Source organism: Aulonocara sp. 'chitande type north' Nkhata Bay, linkage group LG23, assembly GCF_057382095.1.
Source record: "Aulonocara sp. 'chitande type north' Nkhata Bay isolate Kocher_YH1m ecotype deep benthic linkage group LG23, A_spYH_male_GT1.1, whole genome shotgun sequence".
Classification (NCBI taxonomy): domain Eukaryota; kingdom Metazoa; phylum Chordata; class Actinopteri; order Cichliformes; family Cichlidae; genus Aulonocara; species Aulonocara sp. 'chitande type north' Nkhata Bay.
In genome coordinates this window covers 44,716,269-44,730,396 of record NC_141365.1, presented here as the reverse complement: position 1 = coordinate 44,730,396, position 14,128 = coordinate 44,716,269, and the positions used below count along the sequence as shown (strand labels likewise).

Here is a 14,128-nt window from a genome sequence, read left to right as displayed (position 1 = left end):
AACTGTAACACCTACAGGTACTGCCTGGTGATTGTGTGCCCGTTCTCAAAGTGGGTAGAAGTTGTCCCCACTAAGAAAGCAGATGCTATTTCAGTGGCTAAAGTGATATGCAAAAATGTGATCCCAGAGCATGGGATCCCCCAGACTATTTACAGTGACAATGGTCCTCATTTTGTGAATGAAGTAATTGAGAAAATGTCACAACATCTGGGGATAACGCTGAAAAACCATTGCTCATATCACCCACAAAGTGCAGGGCTGGTTGAAAGGACTAATGGCACAGTAAAGCTGAGACTCAGGAAAACAATGGAGGAAACAGGCAGAACATGGGTAGACTGCATTGAGCTAGTGAAAATGTATATGAGAATCACGCCAACTGATAATGGCCTAACGCCTTTTGAAATAATATATGGCAGGCCATTTAGAGTTCCAGTGTTTTGTAATGATAATGATAAAGCAGAAGAAGAAAACACACTAGCAGACTGGATGATTAAAATGCTGAAAAGCAAAGAAGTCATGAGTGCAAATAATCTGCCAGATGATTCTGTTTCTGTACAGGAAGAACGTCTGAAGCCAGGGTACTGGGTACTGATAAAGGTCATAAAGAGGAAGTGCTGGTCGAAGCCACGGTGGGACGGACCATACCAGGCTCTGCTGACAACACCAACTGCTGTGAAGATTGCAGAACGACCCACCTGGATACACCAAAGCCACTGCAAAAAGGTGACACACATCCAGGCCAGCTCGGAGTAAGTGGCAGGAAGACCGGGTACAAAGGGGGGGAAAGCCTCTAGGGCCCTTCGTCTCAATCCGGTGAAGAAACCAACTGAGCCACAGGTACTCATCAGAATGGCTGGTAAAGTGTTGTCTACCCTGCTGGGTGTAATGGCTTTGATGTCATCATGGTCAGCTGTGGAGACCCTGTATGTCCAAGGAAACCACACCCAATACCCTCATGGCTATTCTACAAACTTTTGGTGGCAGTTTATGAATACAACTGCTCACTTGAACAATAGGACGGACTGCTATGTGTGTGCTCATATGCCGTTATCCGCATATACATCTGGACTGTGGCCGTACAGCATACCAGAGGACAGGAGTTGGTGTCTGTTGGGCTTAGCAACTCATCCTGGCAACAGAGTCCTCTGGTCCCAGGCCAACTATAGTACACCTCTGAACATCACCTGGAGTAAGTCGCCACTTATAGATGTGAATTGTTCTGAGCAAACTGACTTATTGGCCTGGCCTCAAGTGTCAGACCCACTGCCAGACATAATATTGCTGAACAAGCTGAATACAGCTCAACTGCCGTTGTGTGTGATGAACAATGGATCACTGTCAGTGGGGGAGCTGCCGCTTCGTTTATGTGGATACATATACACCTACTGCCCTCCAGAGAATGAGAGCAGGTGTATGAAATGCTTGACCAGTGCAAAGTGAGCTGAGAACTTGACATTAAGGAGGACTGAATGCAAGTCCAACCGGGCTTACAGGATACCAGTAAAAGCAAAGAGTCAGAAGTGGACAGGATGTGCAAGGATGGTGCCGAGCAGTAAAGGAACAAGAGTTTTGGCTGATTGGTATTTCTTGTGTGGACATAAAGCCTATCTATCACTCCCTGAGAGATGGGGAGGATTGTGTGCCGTGGTGAAGTTATCGGATCATGTCTTCTTCATGGACAGAGTTGAACATCACCCTAGCAACCGACGGAAGCGTGAGGTGAATATAGCCTCACCTAACTCTTTTGGAGTGACAGTAGACACTGGAGTGCCACGAGAATTCCACATTTGGAGTGGAGGAGCTAAATTCTTCCAAAGTTTGATCCCAAACATCAGAGTTGCAGAGGTGCGGGATCATGTGGAGATCAACCGATATGCCTTACTGCGACACATTAATCTCACTAAGACTCTGGGAACAGCCTTAGCGGAGGAGCAAAAGGCCATCAGAACGATGGTACTGCAGAACAGGCTGACCCTAGACTTGATAACAGCATCACAAGGAGGAGTGTGTAAGCTGATTGGAGAGACATGTTGTACGTTTATTCCGGATGGATATACGACTGGAGGAGACATCTATGAGGCACTGCAGAACTTAACTGCTCTGCAGAAATATGTGGCGGACCACACATCAGGAGGAGACACGTCACAAGGCTGGATAGCCTGGTTGACATCTGGACCATGGTGGAATATGTTTCTAAAGTTTTTGACTCCCATTCTTACATTATTGGCTTTGCTTTGCTTGTTTACAGGTTGCATTTTGCCATGTGTAAGATCGATGGTGAATAAAATGATTGCTAACACCTTTACCAATTTCATACTGTTGCAGCAGAGTGACATGGATGCTAAGGCTAATATGTGTGTATGAAATGAAGCCTGCACTGAAAATGTTGACAAGTGGTGTAGAGCTGAAGATATATATATGCCGTATAGCCTTAAAAAATGACAATACAGGGTGGTGATGATGGGTTTAGATTTTATTATTGTCATTTGTATTAGGAAATATTTAACCATATATTCTTAGAGGTGTATAATCAATTGTGTAGTGATAGGATGTGTGATCTTTAGCAGGCTGCAGGGGCTTGGTGTGTATTCCACACTGGAATGCACACCCACATCCTGGGAGCACGAGAGAGGTCGTACCTTCTCTTATTGTTTTATGGCAGGATTAACGTAGCTACGTCTGTTCTAGTCTAAGTGCTTTTTGTTTAGATGAACTGCTGGACTTCCTCACCATGTTATCTAGGGTGAACCATCTAGGGTGAAGGGGGGTCTACCCTCTTCCTGACCAAGGATGTTATATGACCCTTTGATCAGCAGTACCACACACACACACACACACACACACACACACACACACACACACACACAGTATTCTTTGTTCACATGTATACCTATGTGAGATGCTATATGTTAATGACCCTATGCATATTCATGTAACCACAATAAAAGGAGTGCTATGGGGAGCCTGGCTGAGAGTCTGATGGTGGTCAAGTGGTGGAACGACGCTTGGCTCCAGCCAGGTCTCCCTCATGCATGAGTAAACCAGAGAACTTTGGTGCCTTGTGTCTTGCTTTTTGCTGCGTAGCAGATTGTCCTTAACGTTCCAGTGGATAGGTTCAAACTACAAACCTATCACTTTCACTTCAGCTTCACCAACAACAGCACAAGCAGAGCAGCCCACTGCCTGCATGGCTGGGACAGCGCCCCCTGGTGACTGTAAACCACTACAACATGTAGACGGCCGTCTGCAGGCTGGATGTAGCACCACCGCAGAGACGTGCTGCAGCTCTGTTTAGTTACCCAGCTGACAGCAGAGGCTGTAGTTTACTGTTACCAACATGGAAAACTGAAGCTTCACCAGCTGGAGCTACAGAGCTGGAGAACAAAGGAGACTGAGAGGCCAGAATGATGTGGGAGGAAACATCAAGAGCCTGTTTGAAAGGAGACACATGTGGATGCTGTGCCAGTCTGTGGTCTGTCAGAAGTCAGCTGAGTCACACTGCAAGAAGCTGCAGAATCTCAGAGGAGGAGATTTGGAAGTGTTTGTGGGACAAACTGGACTCAAAGAAAGAAGATGTTTGTGAAGTCTTTGGTGGAGGTGAGCAGTGTGAAGCAGAACACATGCAGATGAATCAGGAGGTCAGCATCAGTGTCTCCTTGTGGTGGACGGTAAAAGAATCAGAGCCAACGCTCCCGTCCACCCTCGGCATGAAGCAGTGCTGTTTCTGAAACAGGAGGACAAGTCCAGAGAAGACAGAGGAAGCAAAGATGAGGGTGGGACAGGACAGCAGGACTTCCTTCACACCTGCAGCTCCATCACACTGCTGTAGCTCCTCTTCATCACACATGTACCTGCAGCCTGTCTTCGAGTCCAGGAGTCACCTCCACACAGTGTAGAAGCCTCCTGTGCAGACCATGGAGTCCAGCCTCTGTCAGGGAAGTCGGCACTAAAGCCTGAAAGACTTCAATCTGTCTCTGCTCCACCCGAGAAAGACCAGCACCGTACTTGTTGTGCATTCAAGGAGGGAACATCAGCGCTGCATCGTGGGAACAACACCGCAGGAACAAAGACACAGCACGGCCGATGAAGGACGAGGACAAAGGAAAGGTGAGTGAGAAGACCCTGGTGGTGTGGACGGACCTGCAGAGGCTCCAAGACTGAGGAGCAGAGACGTCCATGTACCAGCTGAGGATGCTGCAGTGATCCAGGGAGCTCGGTCCAATCTGAGGCCGTGTGAACTACGTGGACCACAGTTTCTTCACAGACTTCAGCCACGTGAACATCTGGAGATCCAACAGTGTACGAGCTGTGAGCCATCAGCTGTTTCTCTCATCAGCTGCTGTAATGAGAGCTGCTGGAATCATCTCGAGCAGCAGGAAATCACTGATGTTGTTTCTAACCAAAGATATGGGACTGAGCTCCGCTGAGCTCCTTCTACTTTCATCCAGATAGAAACTGCTACAGTCTGCTGATTATTGCTTTGCCTCCATCACACGAGCTCTTTATCCTGTTCTTCACTCTCATTGGTTCTTTGTCTGCTTGTTTTTACAACAGTAGTCTTCTGATTGGTCAAAGGAGACAATCAGCTGTGACTAAATGTAGCTCCTACAGCAGTGATGGGAATAACTACTGAAGCTAATCCAGTATCAAAGCTCAGGAATCAGCAGCTCCCACCTCGTTTTCTTTCAACAACTATTTTTAGCTGCTGTGTTTTTGTGTTTCTGCAGACCTCAGACATCCTGCTGCTCTGGACAACTTTTTCATTCTTTTGTATCATTATTTTGCTTTTCTTTTATTATTATGTTATATGTATTAATATGTGAAACACTTATTCTTTGTGTTTTTGCTTTGCTCCTGTCAAACTGCTTTAATAAAATCTGCTGCAGTCTAAACTGTGGACGTTCCCTTTTTAACCCTTTGTGAAACAATAAAGGTTTAAATCTGAGTATTCATCTATGTTAGTGTTTAATGGGTCTAATAGGTTGCTTTGGCCTTTCCCAGTAATATCTTCCCTTGCAGTCTGTGGTCCAGGCTTCTAAAACCATCCCAGGTTAACAAGAACTACAATCTAGAGGAGAGCTGCCATAACAGGTGTGACTGATGAGATCTGACCTGCAAGGTTACTCAGGTTTGTTTGTATCAGGACAAGCAGGGAAGCCGCCTGGACGTCAAAGTAGTTAGAGCTGGGCGAGTGTCCTCACCCACATCGGCTTCACAACTCTGCATCATCTACTGAGTAAGACTCAGAGCATCAGAGATTAGAAGGTCTACAAAGAGCTGAACCAGACTTCCTGTATAAAGGTTTTAGTTCCACAGATCGACAGTGTCAGCACAACTAAAACGTGGAGACTGACCTCAGAGTTTCAATTTGATGTTGTGGATTCTCCAGAAGAACACACAGCTGCTTCACTCCTGAATCCTGCAGCTTGTGGTAGCTCAGGTCCACCTCTCTGGGATACGAAGGGTTGAGCTTCAGCACTGCTTCCAGATAATCACAGCTGATCTCTGACAAATCACAGCGCTCCAATCTGTATAGAGAATGAAAGATGTAAGTTTATTAGACAAAGTGCTTGAAATCATTCAGTGTTTCATCATCTGTTCAGAGCTGAAGAAGGTTCAGAATGTAGAAGTTTAGAAAATGGAAACTCCAAACAGCTGAAGCCAACAGGAAGCAGCTTCAAACAAACACAACAAGAGAAAAAACTCTGAATGTTTCACATTAAAGTCGTACATTTCTAACAAGAGTGTTTTAAAGACGGAGTCACTGATGATCATCTTCTGCCCAGTAAAACTTTGGGTTTCCACATGTGAGTGTTAATGATGCACAAAGACTGTGAGTGCAAAGAGGGAGCGAGGAGGATGACAGAGAGATGGTACAGGAGCATCAAGAACCCGGCGAGGAAATGAGCAGAAGGACTTTGGAGCCTGTTGGATTGAAGCTTTCACAGAGACGTGTTTGACTGGACACCACCAGGACAGACTTTTAATCCCAGGATTTGGATGAGCTTTCTGTCTTTATGGTCACAAATGATGCTGTAACTCTGTGACTGTCCTGGAACTGTCAGCAGTGTGGTTACGTCCTTTTGACCTGAGTTTCCACAGCTCTTATAACAGCAGTGTACATTCAGACTGAGACACGCTTCAGTCTGTATGGACCTGTTTCTGTAGCTGCCACCATCATTCTACGGTCGTGTCCAAATTCATGGGCTGCATCCTCCCGAGGACCCGGCCTTTGCGGTCTACGTGGGCTGGGTCCTCAGAAGGTCGGGTAGGCTGGAAATAAACGGCTGGGGAAATTGGACGGTCTAGCCTTCTGATTAGCGTCACCGCTGTCTCGGTGGAGTTTAATAAACTCAGCCGTCTGCTCCTTGCTATCTAAAATATAACAGGACACTGGCGTAAATTCTCGACCGTCTCATACTTCTGTTTAATCAGTTTTCTGTTTGACGTTTAGTCAGCTCTGTAAAGACCAAGGAGGAACCCACCTGGGGGATTAATAAAGTTTTATTTTATCTAATCTAATCTAATAACTTTAATCTCAGCCAAACCGATTTACTCACGAACAAACAAAACACTGAAAAAAGCCCAACAATAACATTTTGAGGTTGTCTAAGTGACTTATATATCACGTTTAACCTGAGTAGCGAAAGTCCGCGGTGATCTGAAAATGATGTGCCGGGAGTTGTGCCGTTCTCGGCGGCTTCAGTGACCCTCGAGCTCCCGGCGAGCTATCGAGCTGGTGGGTAGCAGACGTCTCCGAAAACGTCGAAGCACTTTTGCAAATATGCGGTATCTTGATAAACCGAGCAGATATTTGATGTTTACACAGCTACTTTCTCGCCTGAAAATATGTTAAAAGTTTATTTTGTGACCGAAAAAGATTAGTATGAGTAATTTTAAAACTTAGTAGCAGCCGCCATTGTTGGAAACTGGAGTTTGGCTGGGCCGCGCTATGAATTCTGGGATATGGTAGGCCACGAAGGACACACCCGACCCATCCTTCAAATTCGGGGAAAAGGAGGACGCATTTGTTGGCTGCATTCGGAGGAGTCTACGAATTTGGACAGCCTTCGACGTGTCGCTGTGACGTAATCGGTCTACAAATGCGGCCTCAGGAGGATGCAGCCCATGAATTTGGACACAACCTACATGTTTGTACATCAGCTTATCAAATACTGTCTGCTGTCTTCATTTATTACTCTTCACCTGCTTCACTGTCACTGTGTGGGCGGAGCTGCCTGAGCCCCGCCCACACAGACACAGCTCCTCTCTGGAGCAAAACTTCTGCTTCATCTCCGCCTCTTTTCTTCATCCTCCACCTCTCTCTCAGTATAATATCAGCCTGATGTCTGCAGTTTAGTGTCAGCACAACTTTCACATCATATTCATCTCAGCACAACTAAAACATGCTGACTGACCTCAGAGTTTCAAATCGACATCTTGGATTCTCCCGAAAACCACACAGATGCTTCACTCCTGAACCCTTCAGGTTGCTGTAGGTTCCACTCAGGTCCACCTCTGTGGGATACGAGGGGTTGGACTTCAGTGCTGCTGCCAGATATTCAAGGCCAATATCTGACAAACCACAGCTCTTCAATCTGTATAAAGAATGAAAGATGTAAGTTTATTAGACAAAGTGCTTGAAATCATTCAGTGTTTCATCATCTGTTCAGAGCTGAAGAAGGTTCAGAATGTAGAAGTTTAGAAAATGGAAACTTCAAACAGCTGAAGCCAACAGGAAGCAGCTTCAAACAAACACAACAAGAGAAAAAACTCTGAATGTTTCACATTAAAGTCGTACATTTCTCACCTTTTTCCAGTCACATTATTAAAGCAGACAAACTACAAGCTCATTTTCATTCCAACAAGTCATCTTCTGACCTGGACTAACAACACTGGTCTCTATGTGCAGCTGGCTGTGAGACCAGTGCTCAGGGAGCGTCTACAAAGTGCAACACTGAAAGAACATCACACACTCATTTGCTTCCAGCACTTTCACACAAACATCTACTGTCATTATTGTCACCAAACTCTGTGGATCCTTTATTGCAAATTCAAATGGGATCAAATGGTCAGACAAAAGAGGGTTATGAGGAAATATGATGAAATGTTGTGTATTAGCAGCAACTTATTGAATCATTTTCCTCAGAAACCAAACAAAATGATTGACAAACATGTTTTTACAAACTCAGTGTTGGACTTGGATCAGCAGGATAAGCTGATGTTTAAAGGCATTTGAGTCTCGCTGTATGAGAGTCCAGTTCTTACTCAATATTTATGGATGATGTTCTTTCAGTGTTGCACTTTGTTTGGCACAAAATGAAATTATTTGGCCTCTCAGATGCTTTTAGAGATTCCCAAATGACTGATGATGACATCTCTGGGGTCTGATTGATAGAAAAAAAATCTCTTTGAGACCTTTTGTAACTGACAAACTCTTCATCTGCTAACAACACTGAGTTGAATCTCCATGGCTGATAGTTGGAGCAGGCATCAGGAATACACATTGAAAAAACAAGAGGAGAAATCACCAGAGTCTTATAATCACATTCTGTAACTAAAGGGAGACGTTTTTCTATACAAATATATGTTTTATGGACATTAGAAAAAAAAGAGTATTGATGTGAAGCAGGATTATGAAATTTCCATACATCAGCCAGCCCATAATTATCAAGAAAGCTCTGAATGACGCATGATGACTTTGGACTAAGTGTACTTTTGTGTGAACTGTGGTCCATAGCAGATAATGAGCAGTTTAGGTCTCCCTCAAAGATGATATTGTGTGATGACATATTGGGGAGCCGCGCAAAGACATTAGTGAAAAATCTGTGATCGTCCCAATTAGAGGCGTAGATATTTGCTAAGATCAAAGGAAAACCATAAACTATGTTTTCTGCACTTAAAATCCTGTAATTTTCTCATAAATCGACAGTGCGCCTTATGGATGAATTCTGGTTGTGCTTACTGACCTCGAACCGATTTTATGTGCTACACGGCGCTCAGAAACCTTTCAAAAGATGTTTTGGTACGACTTTGCTCAGCTACGAGGCCGCACCGCTTGATGGATTGTTGGAGCATTACAGCTACGAGGAGCCTCGCGGAGTGATACGTACTCTGCTTCAACGTAATATTACTGTATTGAGTGTGTATAAGGACCATAAATGGCACCTGTAAGAGACACGGTTACAAAGAGGGTTTCAAACTCCAGGCTGTCAGTCACGCAGTAGAACCTGGGAACAGAGCAGCTGCTTGTTATTATGCTCAGCGTCTGTTTACATTTTGACTGCACGATTGTGAGCTTTTTGTTATGCACAAACACAACATTGTTTTCTTTTATTTATGGAGCATTATTATTTAATAAATGCTGATCATTTATTTCTGAGTAATTGTTTCATGTACATCTACGCTGTATGTTAATAAATGTGCCTGTGTGAGATTTGGGACACAGCTTTGACTAAGAACTCTCTTTTTGTTCGAACTTTCTGGCTTTAAAAATATCGAGATATATATCGTATATCGCCATCCAGCTAAAGAATATCGAGATATGAACTTTGGGTCATATCGCCCAGTCGTAATATTGCAATAGGTTGTCCGTTAAACTCAAGCGGGGCTTGGGCCCTGGCACGGCGTAGCCACACAATCCTGGTAGTAGTGACGCTCGGCTATGACGGCGTGCGGGTTACCAGCTGGCTTTCTCAGGATAGGGCTCCTGTGTGAGCGGTCGACAATAACGTCTTTATCCATACCCAGCACTTCACGTAGTAGCACGGATACGGCCGTGGAGGAGCTCGAGTCCAGGCCCTCTGGGATCCCTATGATGTGGATGTTAGCTCTCCGCTTCCTGCCTTCATCACATTTATCCTTCAGGTCAGACAGCTCCTCCTTCATACTCTCTACTGTAGACTGCAGGGTGGTCACCTCATCGCTCCACATTGACAGCCCATCCTCAGCTTCTTTCACTGTAACCTTTACTCCATCAACTTCGCCGCACGTCGCCGCCATGCTGTTAGCGATCTCATTTCTCAGTCCTTGCACGTCAGCCCTTATATTGTCAAAATCTTCTTTCAATGCATTTCTGACTTCTTCTTTTAACAGCGTACTAATGTCCTCTTTAATGGATTGAAGAAGCTCCAATTTTAGAGCAGTAGGATCCACATCACGCGCGTCTGTTGAGTCTGCTCTTCAGCGGCCGTAGAGCTGGACGCTGCCCTTTGGCCATCATCGATACTCTCGCCCGAGATCGCACCGGGGCTAAAATATTCACCTGCTCAGCTGTTTTTGATCAGTTTGAGCCTGTGTGGTTTGATCAGGTGGAGGAACGATGTGATGCTATAAAGACATCATCTTGTCCAAATGAAGTTGTTCCAACACGTGTTTAAAAAGATTTTAAAGGTTGTCGGTTCCGACATCTTAGCGATTTTTAACAGCAGTCTTAGTTCAGGTGTTGTACAGCCTGTTTTAAACATGCTGTTGTACAGCCTGTACTAAAAACCTGATCTGGATCCTCTGTGCGCTCAAACTTCAGGCCTATTTCAAAGCTTCCCTTCCTGTCGAAGATTTTGTAAAAGATTATATTTGTTCAGCTGCAATCTGTTGTAAAGGTTTCAGTCTGGTTTTAAAGCTCTTCACAGCACTGAAACTGCACTTTGGAAAGTTCTTAATGATCTTTTATCAGCCACTGATCAGGAGACTCCGCTGTGCTTTTGGATCTGACCGCTGCCTTGACCACAGCATCTTGACCTCACCATTGGAGCATGGCGGCATCAAGGGCGCTCTATTAGACTGGTTCAGCTCTTTTATTAAATCGCATTATTACATTTGGGGCTTATATTTGACGGCAATTTGAAAAACAGCTGAGCTCAGTTGTACAGCGGTCTTTCTTCAAACTGAGGCTTTTATCTAAGGTGAGATCATTTCTATCTTTTAAAAACCTTGAACGGGCGATCCACATTTTCATGACGTCCCAGCTGGATTATTGTAACTCCTTATATGTTGGAGTTAGTGGGACCTGCCTGGCAAGACTGCAGCTGGTCCAGAAAGCTGCAGCTCGTCTTCTGACACAAGCTCAAAGACATTTATCGTCCCAACAACCACATATACGCTGGTCCCTCGCTGTAACACAGTTCACCTTTGGCGGCCTCGCTGTTTCGCTGATCTTTTTTGTGCAATTTTGCATGCTTTTGTTTTGTACAGCGCGTTGTGTTCTGCGTCCTGATTGGCTGTAGACCATTGTCAGTCAATCTCGTGCCGTGTCTCCTGTACAGTACAGAATGTGTTCAAATTTACAGCAGTGTGACTCTGCAGTGCTGCACTGTATGTTTGTACGTTTTGTCCCCAACAAACAACAATGATGACGAGACGTTTTGCACCTGTGGTAGCAGCCAAAGGCAGAGGAAGATGCTGACCATCATAGTTTCAACAAGGAGGCAAAAAGGTTGTAACTGTCCACAACAAGAACATCGTAAGGATGGAGTCAGCTTTGGCTTTGTGGCTCAGTGACCGCAGGAAAAAGAACATCGTGCTGGACACCAACATTATCTGCAGAAAAACTCAAAAGCTTTACGAAACTTTACCTGACAGCGAGGAGCCCAGGCCATGGACGAGTGCTCCTCACACAGAAGCTCATTTAATGCCAGCAAAGGCTGATTTGACACGTTTCAGAAACACTTTGCTTTCACTCTTTAATAATGAACTTATTTTTCTATGAAGGTTTGAACTTTGTTTAAACAAGAGAGAAAAGTGTGAAAATGTTCATGCCTGTCTGAGAAAAGTGTAGAAAGTGTGCAGTGAGGGTTTAACTGCCTTAAAACTTCTATAATACTTGTAAAACATAAAGCTGCTACTTCATTCTGAGACTTATTTTTAGAACGTAACTCGATAAACGAGCGACCGCAGTACTGTATTGTGTTTATTTTGAAAACTCTCAACAGGATCTTCAGATTTATTTTGAAAGCTTTATCTGGAAAACACAAACACATAAGCAGGAAACAAAGAGCGTGATATGAAACGATAGACGTTTTCATATGGTCATCATATATACATCGTTCTATCGAACAGCCCCAGCTCCTGCTGTCAGTCTCTGTAAATCTGCTCTTAAAACACATTTGTATTCACTGGCTTTTAATACAGCATGAGAGTTATTTGATATTTGATGTGTGATATTAATATTAGGAGTTATTTTAATAGTTATTTTGGATTCTTGTACAGCACTGTGGTCAACGCTGCTGCTGTAATTAATGTGCTATAAACACATAAACAATCTGCAGTTAAACATCCAAAACTAAAGATGTGATCGCTGCCTTTAGAAAATGTGCTGATGCACAAGATATCAGCTCCATTAAGGTGGAATGTGGCCGTGTTAGAAACATGTTGGAAGAAGTTTGAAGCTGAAACTGTGAAGCTGAGAGTGAAAGAGCTCCAGCGTCTGTCACAGGAAACTTTCTTATTTCCACACTGATGAAAGCATCAAGCTTTGATTTCCTGCTGCTTTTATTGAGTCACACTGTGAAACTGAGCCACAGCTGAACCAGCATCCCTGTACAGCAGACACTTACAGCGCTTGGCTGCTTCCATTGGACCCTCTGCACAGAGCTTCAGTTTCCTCTTCTGGTCCCAAAGTGCAGAACAACAAGGTTTCAAACAGCTTCGTTCCAGCAGCATCAGCCACAGACATGCAGAGAGAATCCTTTGGTTGTGTTGTGTGTTTGCATATCTGCTGTCTGTGTTGCTTTGTGAGGATGGATCATCTCCTGCAGCTCCAGATAAACAAGCTGGACCTGAACCTGGTAGCTTCACTTAGAAGACACTTGTGACGGGAACGTGTGAGAAGTTTTGTGCAGACAAGTGTGGATTTAGAGTGTGGGACGAGCTCTCCACAGTCTTTGTGGAGATCCACATTCTGCATACTGCCTGTGAGAAGCTGCAGACATTTGTCCTCCAAATCCACTGAGCAGCTGCTCGTGGTGGTATTAGCTTCATGTGTGCGTGTTAGCATGAAGCCTCAGTCACACTCTGCTGTGGACACGGTCACGGACAGCTGGACGCCTGATGGACGAGTCGTCCTTCCTGTTAAACTTCTTTGAGCATGAGAAGAGCATGAGAAGCTCAGTGGACACTGTTCAGGGTTTTAACTCTCGCTTTCACTTCAGCTTCACCAACAACAGCACAAGCAGAGCAGCCCACTGCCTGCATGGCTGGGACAGCGCCCCCTGGTGACTGTAAACCACTACAACATGTAGACGGCCGTCTGCAGGCTGGATGTAGCACCACCGCAGAGACGTGCTGCAGCTCTGTTTAGTTACCCAGCTGACAGCAGAGGCTGTAGTTTACTGTTACCAACATGGAAAACTGAAGCTTCACCAGCTGGAGCTACAGAGCTGGAGAACAAAGGAGACTGAGAGGCCAGAATGATGTGGGAGGAAACATCAAGAGCCTGTTTGAAAGGAGACACATGTGGATGCTGTGCCAGTCTGTGGTCTGTCAGAAGTCAGCTGAGTCACACTGCAAGAAGCTGCAGAATCTCAGAGGAGGAGATTTGGAAGTGTTTGTGGGACAAACTGGACTCAAAGAAAGAAGATGTTTGTGAAGTCTTTGGTGGAGGTGAGCAGTGTGAAGCAGAACACATGCAGATGAATCAGGAGGGAACAAACTGAGTGGGCGGAGCTGCCTGAGCCCCGCCCACACAGACACAGCTCCTCTCTGGAGCTAAACTTCTGCTTCATCTCCGCCTCTTTTCTTCATCCTCCACCTCTCTTTTCTCTTCTTCAGTGTTCTGCAGCCACGGAGCCTCACAGCTGTTAGCACGCCCATACCTGAGCAGCTAGCATTACCCAGCATGCCGTGCAGCAGTGTCAGTTTGTAAATGTGCAAGAATTCCTGCTCCAAACTGTTTCACAGATTGCTGTGTGCCGTGACCTTTGACCTGCTAAAGACAGTCAGCTGTGGATTATTCATTGTTGTGTCTGATACTTAGAACTGTGAGGAAGAAGCTACACAGTTAATCAGGGTCCCCTCTCTCTTAATCAGGAAAGGTGGGCAGGCCGTGTGTGGGCCGCGGGCCATACGTTGAATATCACTGTTTGAAATGTGAACATTGTTCTGCTGCAGTCAATGGACTAAACCAGAGAAG

At 45.0% G+C, this 14,128-nt stretch overlaps 1 protein-coding gene and 1 pseudogene across 3 annotated transcripts in view; one reads left to right on the top strand and one right to left on the bottom strand.

Annotated features, from left to right (window-relative positions):
• The window catches only part of LOC147302735 (protein NLRC3-like), a 330,634-nt gene that overhangs the window by 225,185 nt on the left and 91,321 nt on the right, over positions 1–14,128 (bottom strand). The window lies entirely within an intron of this gene.
• Positions 607–2,459, top strand: LOC147302739 (uncharacterized; annotated as a pseudogene).